Source organism: Enoplosus armatus, chromosome 8, assembly GCF_043641665.1.
Source record: "Enoplosus armatus isolate fEnoArm2 chromosome 8, fEnoArm2.hap1, whole genome shotgun sequence".
NCBI lineage: Eukaryota > Metazoa > Chordata > Actinopteri > Centrarchiformes > Enoplosidae > Enoplosus > Enoplosus armatus.
This window is the reverse complement of record NC_092187.1, coordinates 6,137,988-6,150,532: the sequence shown is the minus strand read 5'-3', so window position 1 is coordinate 6,150,532 and position 12,545 is coordinate 6,137,988. Positions and strand designations below refer to the sequence as shown.

At 41.4% G+C, this 12,545-nt stretch overlaps 1 protein-coding gene across 2 annotated transcripts in view; it reads right to left on the bottom strand.

Annotated features, from left to right (window-relative positions):
• prkcz (protein kinase C, zeta) overlaps positions 1–12,545 on the bottom strand; it is a 96,031-nt gene that overhangs the window by 72,932 nt on the left and 10,554 nt on the right. The window lies entirely within an intron of this gene.

Sequence of the window (12,545 nt, the reverse complement as noted above, 5' to 3'; positions counted from 1 at the left end):
TGGATTAAAACCATTTCTCTCCCTGGATTACTGCACTACAACCAGGATACTACATTCTGCACTGGTGCTTTTGGGTTAAGACGGTAAATGTCTATAACACAGTAACACACTATAACAATTTTTTTGATTTAAAGTGACTACAATGTGTTATAGTGTTGTCAAAGATGACCATTTTTTATGTGTTAAAAACTCCACAAAATATCCCTTTGTCCTTTATGGGGATATGGAGTGAATTATGAACCATTTACAGAGGCAGGATATGATCAATGGGCTCATTTAAAGAAGGATGAGGACGGGTGAGCAACAGCATGCCTTTACACCCAGACTGGCCACTTGTTTTGTTCACATTTGTGTGGGGGTGCTGGGTTTCTTCTAAAGCTTAATTTACATTTTACATTAATGTATTATCATATTTTTAATAATAAAACTTAACATTTGATTAGAGTAATTACTTAAGGTAGTATTTCTGTAACAAAACTTGCTCTACCGTTGCACCTGCAGGTACCACCCATGAGCTCGGTGACAGGTCTCATACCAGAGGGTACTTTATCTTACAAGCAACACTGCAGCCATATCTGACGACGCAACATGAAGGAGCGCAGTACATTAACAACACGCATGTGCTGTGCGCTCCTCAAGCCTTTTGATTTGACATGTCAAAGTCTAGGCCTGGACTGGGACTAGGAACCGGTAGTCTCTTCACTATATTCCTTACATATTATATGATATGGGTCCAACTGCTAGTGGGGCACCAAATATCCCACCACAAACTAAATGGGCCCAGAAGTGCGAGTTACACAGGCAATAGTTCTTTTAGGATAGATTCATTTATTCATTGATTTGACAGGGACGATACATGTAGGCATTGTTACATTTAAATAAAATGCAACCGATGCAATGTATATAGGATTTTTAGTTTGTAGTTGCAGCTAATTTGTAGTCCTTGTACCGAATTTTAATGAATAAAACACATAATGCAACACTCTAATACAGGCATAGAGACTCACAATAAAACAGACAAACAACCACTACAAACACTAACTGAGAAAGAAAGTACGTATGCTATATAAACCCATGTATCTCAGTGTTCACAGATTTGCCTTTGTTTAAGCCATAGTTTTGATTTAGTATCAAAAGCTTTAAAATCAGTTAATGTTTTTATTTCCAAATCAGTGGGTCTTTAACTATTTTGCTGGTTTGCAGTCTCAACTAACTGCTCCCCTCATAGTGGCTATTATATTTTAAAATCACTTGACTGACTAGTTCTGGAGCAAGGCCATTCACACACAAATCTATTTTATAAATGAGAGATTTATAACATTTTCAAAGGTTAATAAATTTCAAATTTCATTTTCTTTTTCAGAATTTTACAATGATGCCATTTTGTTTACTTCTGATCCAATATTTTCAAAGCTTGTTCGTATAATGACATTATTGTTTTCATTGCTGATTGGGTTTCCTGACCGTTACACACTAAGAAAGTTGTGATAGAATCATGGCGAGCATATATAGTTGGGTGGTTTTTATGGGTAAACAAGATCTTATAAGTTGGAAACACAGTTGTCATTTATCACACTTGCTACTTATGTCTGCTGTGATCAATATCCTACCATAAACAACAAATAGCAGACCTTTCCTTAAATATCACAGAGGAAATGATTGGTCTCTGGCTCAGCACTGCCTGCGGCACCACAGATCATACTGTAGCTGCTGAACAATGGACGGCTAACATTAAAAAGACCAGAGGTGTTAAACTAGGAGCTGTGTGACATTATTCCCCTAAACAAGGCAGCTGTTCTTGCCTGGGAGCAGCTATAGTTTGCACCGTGTTGTTGCTGAAAGCTTGTTGTATTTTAACCCTCAGGGGGTTGGCCACAGTTTCAGTGCAGTGAGTAATTCCTGCTAGTACATTACATTGTGCCATACACTATGGCCACAGATGCAGCTGTATGTGCTGCATGCAACAGTAAATGATTGCTGCACTAGTGATGCAGTTTGTTAGATGTGTCCCATTGTTTAAAGATGGTTTCAGAACTAATGATCCTGGCCAAAAAAACAAATATCTCTATCTGTATCCACCTACACAAAAGCCACATTGGTGGAAAACTTATTTTTATAATGTCTGGCACGGAAATTGAAGATGTATTTAGGTTTTTAGGATTCTTTGAGATGGTTGTACATTACAGTCAGTGGGCACCACTTTAACTCCCAGTGCACTGGACAGGTTACCCGGTATGAAGTGAATTTGAGTCCCCTGTTGGTTTTATAGTGACATTTGTGAATTGCCAGGAAGCTGGGGACATGCTGAGGTGGAGCGAGCGAGCAGCAAGTTGGGTGTCTTGTTGTATTGGACCACTGAAAATATGCTGGCTGGTTTTATTGTTTATATTATTGGTTTCTCTTATTATTGTTTTTTTGTTTTGGTAATTGTCTGGTACACACCACTAATTTAGAGGCAGCCGACCCCCCATGAGAATTAACTCCACCCAGCCAGCGCGTCAGTCGCCATTGGCAGGTGGGAGCTCATAAATAAGCCCACCCTCTCTCTGGCCCTCTCTCTTGATTTCTAAGAAACTAGTGTTGGCTTTTGCGCCATAGATTCCGTCCTGGATCTGTGTGGGTGTCAGACAACCAAGACAAGAAAAGGCAAAGTCAGAATGAACAGCATGAGTGTGTAACCGCCACCCAAGACGGCATCAAAAAGCCACCTGTTTGCTCGAACAGAGAGAGCGAGTAAATGAGTGCAGGGACTATGAAAGGAGGAAGAAATCATTATGAGGGGGATCAGGGGTGTTTTTCTGTTACTCCTTCAAGGCTCCTCTGATTTGGAATTTGTGTTTACTGCTTTTCTGATACAATTGACAAAAGGGAGCATTGTCTGACTTCAGTTCCCACTGCCAGAATGATGTGTCTTTCTTCTGAAGCCCTGCACTCACCTGGAGCCTTGCTGAATGAGGTAGTCTGCTAGGCTTAATGACAAATTCTGTCTTATGTCTGTGGTTGTCGTCATCACTTCACTCACCAAAAGCAAATGCTGAGATCTGGGAACATGGCGACATCGCAACAACAAAGTCTAATGAGGCAGTTCAAAGGTCAGACAGGTTGTAAACCAGATTATATAAACCACTTTATCTGGAGGTTGCGCGCCTGAAATGTTGCTAATAATCAAAGTAAGCACAATTCATCTAAGTTGAAGCAGGAAGTGTGTCTTTAACGGACAATTTTACTGTTTGTCTTTGTTTTCTCTTCCAAATAAGTTTAGTCTGATCAAGTCTGATCTTTTAGTTTCTACTATTGGTCAAGCTCCAAAAATCTGATCCTACACCTCCCATAATGCAACTGGATAGGTCTCATTAGACCTTCCATGTTGCTCATGTCTTTCAAACTCCACAGCCCTAGTTTGTAACACAAACTGAGATAAAGACGACATCATCAGCAGGGTATTTTTTGTCAGACATGAAAAAGCTCCTCCAGTGCTGCAGAAGACTTTATACAACCTTTCATGGGCTGAGTAAAGTGATCTGCATGTGTTAAATCGGTTGAACATGTTTTGAAGATATCTCTACATACAAGTGAATCCATTTATTGACCCCATGGACATGTGGAGGAACTTGCCATTGCACAAAAATACCTTCGTTCAAGGACTGACAGAAAGCAAGAGGAAGACAGGGTTAAAACACATTATGATTAAAACGCACTGAAAAGAAAGCAAGAGAAATGAATGATCAAACATTACGTCTCTTGTAACTAAAAGTTCATCAGTTAAGAATATATGAAATTATGTCTGTGTGATATCTGGTGAGACATTATTTGAAATTAAAATAATAATGATATGAGATATGAGAAATGTTTTTAACTTAATGTCTGTTAAAGCTTAACTTTACTGATATCAAATCCATGAAAGAGGCAACTTCATAGTGACTGCACACACATTTGTAAAATCCTGGATAGTGAAAGCAACCCCCAGGCAAACTTTAAAGCAGTGTTGTAACTAAGTATTGTACTAATCACTAGTCTTGCATGAAAAAATGGTAATGATAGTTTTAGATCTGAAGACTAGATTTCAGTGCACATTTTATTTTTGTTGTGTCGTGGCCATAAATGAATCCACAACTGACAGAAGCAATCAGATTATATCTCTGAGTTGCGGCATCCCATAGGATTATATCAGTGGCTACAACTTAAATGAAGTAATGAGTACGCTGAAATTGGATTTTGGACGTAGCTTCGCCATGTCTGGTTGCAAGCTTGGGCTGACAAGTTTATGTAATGCCACAGTTTGCCAGTATTGAGCGGGCCGAGTGCACTCCCTGTTATGATGCAAACGATGCTTCATGGCAACAAAGCACGATGACAACCTACAGTAGGGTCATGATGCTTGAACTAACAGTACAAAAGCTCTAAAACAAGCATCCACCCTCATCACTGATTACAAATGCAAACGGTTTCAGCTTTAAGATTAATCCCCCGAGGCCGCCACTGTTGTGTCCAAAAGCCAATTTATAATTGGAGCATTGTCTGATGTGATCGGTGGATTCCTCTCTCTTTCTTGTCTGTCTGGTTGGCGAGAATGCTTTGTCTTCCAGCAATGATAGAGGCCATTCTGAACAACTCTTTCCACCATGACAAATGCAGAGCCTTTATTTTTTGACCTGTGCTGTTGGATATTCTTTACACCCATTTTTTACACTTGGAGGAGTGTGTGTACATGCTGTGATGAAAGGAGCTGATGTATGTGGTGTGTAATGGTATTGGGCAGGTACTAAGAGCAGCGTGGCAATACAATAATCAAACGTGAGGAAAACAGATGCAGCTCCATCTTTAGTTTAGTGACTCATGCTGGCACACGCAGCATGAGAGGTTTCCTCATCCAGACAGTGAAGGCAGCAGTCCACTCTGGCAGCAGTCTGGTGGTCTCCAGTTAACCAGTTTAACAACTTACAGGCTGACTGGAACTCCATAATGCCATCCCAATGGGCCCTCTAACTCGTACAGCAGAAAACCTAGAGGAGAGCTGCAGCTGCTGATATACACTGATATACAGTCACACCCACTAACAAGAGGAAATGGGAGCAGATGTATCATTATATAGCTAGCATTGCATATCAACAACTGCATTGCAGACTGAGCTGTTCAACCAAGTGTTATCCATAAAGTGCTATTAATAGGTCAGAGTCCAGTCAGCAAAACTGACACACAGGAAAGTAACAGTCCTACACAGGCTCATAAATAGTTGGAAACAACGTAGGGATCAATACACAGGATGACTCAGATTGCACAGCCACTACAGCTCAAAACAGCCCCAAATGCACCCAAACCGGATATAGCCACTGAGATGTAATACTCCAGCTCTGTATTCACCTCCCAGCGCTGCAAAGAGCAAGCCAAGGACAGAGAGGCTGAATGTTAAAGTGTCTTGTCACTTTAGGGAAAAAAAAAAAAAACATTCAACGCAAAAAAAAGGGCTGAGGCATTACCATCAGCCCAGCATCAGAGGAATGAACTGTGGCAATGAACACACAGTGACAATGAATCATGGGAGAGCTTTGAATGTTTCGTCATTTTTAATTATCTTAACTTTGTTTCCCCCAGTTTGGTATGGCACATTAGCCTCATGCTACACCTCTGAATCGTCACACATAAGCATGGCTGAGATGGACGCAGCTAATCAGGCTGTTGTAAGTGGACTTCTTCAATGGATGAAAAACCTTGAGCTAACTGCTCCTAGCAACCGCTACTGCAGCTTCCGTGTCGACTGAAAACGTTGTCAGCAGAACTGATAACGCTTTTCACTACTGATTGGTTACAGCATAAATAAAATAACCCCCCTCTAAATGGATATCTAATATGAACACATTGTCTGAACAAATGAAATGAAACACAACGGCAATTCAGTTTGATTATCAGCTCTAAATACTACGTTATCCACTCAGCCACTGTTACTAGTCAAAGACGCAAGCAAGCTGAGCTGCAGCAAATTCAAAACACTCACTGCCCAAAGAAAGCGTCAGTCCCCCTACACAAATTGCCATACAAACTGTCAACTACCTTCTCCTACAATTTAATACTACACTTCCATAGAGCTGGGAGAAAGAATGGTCAAAATTGATCCCTGGTATGTGTCAAACTCCCAAAACACAGAACAGAACCCCTCATTTCCCATAATGCAACTTGAGAGTGTCTCGATAAACCCTTCCTGCCTGGTAAACACCTAGGTCTTTCAAACTTCATGCCCACAGTTCGCAACACAAGCTTTCTGTTATAAATCACAAGGTTATTTTCTCAGATTTGATAAAGCTCCTCCAGGACCACAGAAGACAGTATACAGTTGTTTCCACAGACTGAGTAGTGCTAGCCATGAAATGTAAATTGGTTTTGGTATGTTAAATTGCCCTGTAACACATACACAAATATGCTAGGCTTCCCATTCTCTCTCTTAGACAGGGAGAGAAAGAAACCTTTTGAGTTTTTTTGTACTCTTTGTTCTTTGAGCCTTTCCTCTGTAGCAATGAGCACAGCTACCAGGTAAGCAATCCCCTGAACCCCCCCCCCACACACACACACATATATATATACCCTGACTGCCAGACATTTTGGTTTGACTGCCATGTGTGCAATTTAGGGTGCTTCAAGAGGTTTTTGAAGGTCAATCTTAACATTGACATTTTTGTATTAAAGCTGCCATTGGCAATATTTTGTCATAATATTCAATCTTGAAACCATTTTCATGGTACAAACATTTCTAAAAATAAAAAGTAATCTTAGAGAAATGCATTCTTCCCATCTCAGGATGGGTAACCCTCTGAAGCAGCAATTAGACCGACCATTAGAGTCAATTTAGTTTAAATTATTTAAATACAAGCAATGTTCTAATGTGCAATCAACCTGCATCACAGCCAATATATCAGTGGTGGATGGCACCCACTGCAACACATCTGAATTTAAGACCAGCACTAGCCTGATATAATGGTTAAATCATACACCGCCATAACAATGCAACCTTTACACACACATATGCACACCAACACCATGTCGCACTCGCTGGCAGGTGCAGCCTCCGAGTGAGCTGCCAAACAGACAGCCTTCCAGGGCTACAATACCGAGAAGGAAGCCAGCCAGGAACAAGCACCAGCCACGCTAGCACAGCTAGCAGGTTGCATGCACACAATCCCTGCCTGCAATGCGTGACTCGACGAGCGACGAGGCATGAATCAATCACACATGCTAATCATGGAGGCAGATGGATCTCTCACATGCACACACACGCAAAAAAGAATCCAGGCAAGGACGCACTCGTCCAAATCCATTGTCTCTGGGTTTGTCGTGGAAACACAGACGGATTGATGAGAAGATGAATGGATGGATGGATGGAAGGATGCAGAGATAGATAGCTCACCGGTTTGCCTTCTTCCTTTCTCTCCACCTCTTTCAGCACATTATCCAGGCTAAGTGTGCGTGTGTGTATGTGTGTACATGTGTGTGTGTGTATGTGTATGTGTGTATGTGTGGCGAGCCGGCAAGGATACACACTGCTACATCCCCTCCTCTCCCTCTCTCTGACGATCCCTCCCTCTTTCTCTCTCCTCCCTGGGATTTATTTAATTATTTCCTCCCTCCCTCCCTCACTCGCCCTTTCTTCCTCCCTCTCTCTCCTCACAGCTGATAGAGTCGCCTTGCTTTTCTCAAAGCTGTTTAATTCTCTCCCTCTCTCTGTCTGTCTCTCCCTTCTTCTTCTTCTAGGACCTGTTATCCTCGATGAAGTCGTAGCTCCCTGGTTTTTTGGTGAGGTAGACAGAGCCAAAAATAGAAGAATAAAGGGAAAAAATGGAGTGCCTGCCTTGTATATTAAGAGCTGATATCTACACGGTACAATGCTCCCCCTCGCTCCCCCTCTCTCTCCCTGTCTTTCACTTTAACACTGTGTCCCTCGCCCGCCTATGTGCCTTGTGTGATGCAGCAGCACTGTAGGCTCCTCCCTGGAGAGACAGCGGTGCCACACAGCTGACAGAAAGAGAGGGGGATGCTGGGAAAAAGCGGTGGCAGTGGGAGGGGGAGGAGGAGGGTGGGGCTGAGGGGGGATGGGAGGGGCCTGGTGGTGGTGGTGCTGCTGCTGCTGGTGGTGGTGGTGGTGGTGGAGGGGGCTTCTGCCGGAGAATCCGGTGCAAGGCAGGGCAGCCTGCACTGAGCGCATCATCGAGGATTTCAACACTTCCACCTCCTCCCACCCTCCATCATTGTCTCTCCACACAGAGGGGGGTCTGTTCAATCTTCACACACACACACTAAATTAAAAAAAAGCCAGAAGCAAGCTGCTTTCAAGGGGAGCCTTGTCTATTGTTGTCAGCTCTACCTTTTGATCAGGCCTTGACTTCTGTCACTTTAAAGAATAGATTTTTTTACATCAATAAAACATTTCTGTATTTGTTTTGGTAACCTAAATTCCCCTTAAACATATGGGACCATCACCAGGCAGAACAAAGACAGAAGACTTTATGGCACAAAACAGGAAGTGTGCTGTCCTTCTGCTGCAAACATAGCTGTATGTATCAGAGTTTATATCACTGCTGACTTGTTTTTAGGGAAGGCCGTGTTGGTCCACTACATAAGTCATCATTGAAATATGGGGTGGATTACACATGTTCACCGTGACTTATAATTACTTTGGTTATCCAAATTTTAATGTGTCCAATAATTTGTTTGTGACCAAATACCTGCAAAACCAATGACATTCCCATAAGCCTCAGCTGTACTTTTGTTTAGTGCTAATTAGCTAATGTTAGCATGATAATACGCTAAACTACAATGGTGAACATGGTAAACATTACCTGCTAAACATGTTACCATACGCTGTTTCTGAAATCAGTCCCTCCTTCAGTTTATCACTATTTCCAATGTAACACTCAAACATTTGCTCTGCAGCGAGCATTAAATTAAGATTTCAGACACATGAGTCATCATCACTGTATAGGGCACTGTATAGAGCATACATTTTGATCAATCAAATAAAATGGCAAAAAGCAAATATAGTGCACTGTATAGTAAACAGGGAGTGATATCAGTCATAAAGTCTTAATCTTGTTCTTTTTAGGAATAGGGAAGGGGGCCTGAATGGATGTATGTATTTATTTGCATTTATATGAACACCTTTGTATGTTTTATGCTATTTTCATCAGTGTATACAATTCTATGTCCATCTGGATCCAGCTATTATTGAATCCTGTTTTACTTACGATGGTCCCCACAACCAAATTCAAATCAATAATCAATCAATAATTACTACCTTCTTAAAATGAGTAGAGGGTGACATTACATCTGGACTCTCGTGGGACCAATAGAAAATAGCAGAATAGTATTTTTAGTAAAATATTGTTACAATTATAAGGGAGACTTGAGATGTTGAATAATTTTATGGGGCTCAACCAGACTGCAGCTTTGTATTGTTTCATATATTATAAAGGTTCACTGTAGCAGTGAATCATTTCTTTTGGTTTTGTTTTCTTGTCATGATGTATAATATGCGCATATAAAAGAACATAAAAGATATCCTCTAATCATGAATGTCAATAACAGTCTATGCTCTGTGAAATGATTTTTTATGATTTGGGTGAACTGACCCTTTAATGTTTCCGTGATCTTCACAAAGTATTACTTTACCGCATATTTTATCAGGAGATAATCTGAACACAGTTAGCCTTGAAAAGTCTGACAGTGCCTCCCTCCCTCCTCCACTCATTCCTCCCTTCCCCTCCTCTCTGACAGGAACAGCTCCATCCTTCCCTCCTTTTTCCACTCATGTACATCAACAGCAAGCAAATGAGGCTTAAATTGGAGAAAACACAGCAGGAAGCCACAGTTATTACTGTTACTGCACTATATTACATATCATCCACAGAGAACAACAAGCAAAGCTTTACACGACACAGACACTAGCTTTGTGTGTGTGTGTGTGTGTGACTGCACATGTGTGTATCCTTCATTACCTACCTACAGAATGACAGTCACACTCTGCTCTTCACACAGGCAACTAGTGGTCTGCTTCAGGGCAAAAGCACTGGGCTCCCCTCCCATCAAACACACACACAAACATACACACAGGAGTGCAGTCCACAAGCTGCTGAAACATGCTGTCACAGCAAATAGACAGCGAGGGAGTGCAGCAAACAACATTAGAGTACATGAGAGAGAGAGAGAGAGAGAGAGAGAGAGAGCGAGCAGCAGCAGCAGTGACGACACTGACAATAACTGGACTGATACAATGAAGGATACAATCTTTTATTTCTTTTTTTCAATCATTTTTTCGTAGAGTGTGCCATGTAAATGTCACAAACATGCGAAAAATTGCTCGTTTTTGCACACAGATTTTACGATAATATCATTAGTTATTTAAATAAAGTCTCTCACCATGAAAGCACTCAGATGTGTCAGTTGGGGCGGCTAAGCATGGAAATGTCAGTCAATCTGTCCATTACCTGCTGCCAAACTAACATGAAATTTGCTGCAGATATCCGTGCTTCTCTACCTCTACTCTACTTCCCTTTATACACAATATATCTTAATCAAGAAGTTTACTGAGCAAAATCATGCTCCACAGAGGATGCATTTTCAAAACATGATGAGCTAGCTATATACCACCGTTAGTGTCTGGTCAGACCAGAAAGTGGCACAACAAAATGCATTAGCATGTCTTGCTGGAAGTTTGGAGGCACAGTGAGTGACTTGCAGTGCTCGTTGGCAAGACATGGCTGTTGAGCTAAACCGCAACATGCTGGCTAACCAGTACTATGTTAACGCAAGCCAGCTACAAAAGGATAGACTCTCGAGGCACCACTACAAAGTGACATGACAGACAAGGGTTGCTGAGAGAGCGCGCTAATCTGCTATGTTTACTGCCAGTTGACCGCGATTGTCTGTATGAGCTATTATTACAGTGTAACTGGACAAAAGGTTCACACAGTATATTGAAGAGTTACATTTGTATAAACGATTCCTGTCTCACAGCTGAAACAGCTGTTATGGAGCACCTTATACTCCGACAGAGCAGCATCTGAGAGTCCAACAATGAAAAGACTCTCCGTCTCTCCATTATCTCAAAGGTCAGCACAGTCAAGATGGTTTGCAACTGGTTAACGGCTTGAATTCACATGTCAAAGTTCACCAAAGTTGAAGCCTCCGTGAGTGAATCCACTTCTTGCAGCGATGCCTTTGCTGCTGTGACTGGGTCCTGGGGACAAACTGTCCAATTTGCACATAAGATATCGTATAGGACGACTGCCATGAAATTGGCTGAGCACAGCCATGCTCCCAAGAGTGCAAAGCTTTTGATTTTAATGACCACATGTCCTTTCCTCTACCAAGCCATTTGAATGTGCAATGTTAAAGGGGAACTTCTTGTCATATAATTAAAGCAGTTTAGCAGTTTAACTTCGGCAGTAACTCTTTATTTCCAGTTATTTAAAAAATCCAGGAATACATCAATGTTTATTATGAATTTTAAAAAATGGAAGAAATTCTCTCTATTTGTCTTGTTCTTTTTAGACTAATGGGGAAATTGACTACATAACTTAACTTCAATAAACATTACAAGAAATGTCCATCCCTCACCCTAATACTACAGTAGCAACCAATACTTTTTTAGTGTTTGAGTGAAGCTGTAGACAAGTCGTAGCAGCCGCGAGGCATCTGTTTGACCAATCTGCCCCAATAGTTCGTGGCCCATCAGACAGTACTACCTGAGAACAAGGATGTTTTTGGCACCAGGAACTATGGGTAAGGAGTCCCTACAAAAGTTCCTGGGTTCAAGGAAAAGTGTCTGTGGTGGCTATATGTGTATTAGCTCTATGAGGAATGGTGATATATTCAGGACGATGCAAGCCTCTTGTCCAGTGTGCTAAGATGGATGGATACATGGTTTTACAAGCTGGTTTAAACGCTGACCATGAACCACGACATCCTCGGTTCCAGACTGACTGTTGCATCGCTCTCCTTGTTTCCTGCCATCTTTCCTATCACCTTTCCACTATCAATATCTAAAAAACAATTTTAAAAAAACCCAGCGAGACATGATGCAATTAAAAATAAAATCCAAAGCTGACACCAACCAAGTAAACCTCCAGTACTTCACATGATCAATGAAAAAATTTCAATTCAAAATAATAAGCCACAAATGGTGCATTAATATGCAATATGAATACTACATGGTACCATGGCTCTTATTTCTAAAGGGAATTCAAGCAACTCCATAAGCTTCAGGTGGAAGCTGTTCTTCCTTGCCATACTAATGTTGTTTGGGTAAACAGAATGATTCCGACTACAGGTGGGCAAAAAATCAAAGGGACAAATTCATGAGCACAGAACACGTTTTAACAGCATGCGAGACTTCATAAATGTAGTAAATGTAGGCTGGAATACACCTCTGGCTGTAAAACTGCATGATCTAACAGTAACTCTGTGACTGGTGTTAACTCTCAATAATGGCTGATTGGTACTGAGGTGACAGAATTTAGTCTTCTAGAGCTGCAGAGGGTCTCACATCTATCAGATGAGTC